This window comes from Morone saxatilis, unplaced genomic scaffold, assembly GCF_004916995.1.
Source record: "Morone saxatilis isolate NCDOM2014 unplaced genomic scaffold, NCSU_SB_2.0 Contig16, whole genome shotgun sequence".
NCBI classification, from domain to species: Eukaryota; Metazoa; Chordata; class Actinopteri; family Moronidae; genus Morone; species Morone saxatilis.
In genome coordinates this window covers 7,964-8,390 of record NW_023339718.1, presented here as the reverse complement: position 1 = coordinate 8,390, position 427 = coordinate 7,964, and positions in this window count along the sequence as shown.

Genomic DNA, 427 nt, shown 5'->3' with positions numbered 1-427 from the left:
GAGAAAGTGACTCATTATTTTGATGCCTAGTTAATTAGCAAACTATTCATGTTTTTAATTACTTTGTCATTTTGAAGCACAATGTTCCAACTGAAAGCACGAGTTCAAACAGAAACCATCATATGAGAATCTTTATTTATATCCTGTTATTCTGGGAAGATCTGGATGAGACAGTACAAGCCATAAAAAACAAACATCAGTGTGGAGCTCACCTGAATATGAGTCCATGAATATGAGTCCATGAATATGAGTTCATGAATATGTTAGTATTTTTCATAACTTTCAAGGTGCATGCAGCTCTGATCTCCATCATCATCATCATCATCAGCAGCAGCAGCAGCAGCAGCAGGTGAGAGGTTTTTCTGAGTCAGTGCCATCTTTTAAATCACATTATGTCTTCTAGCACGCTGTTTAATGTCTCATATTT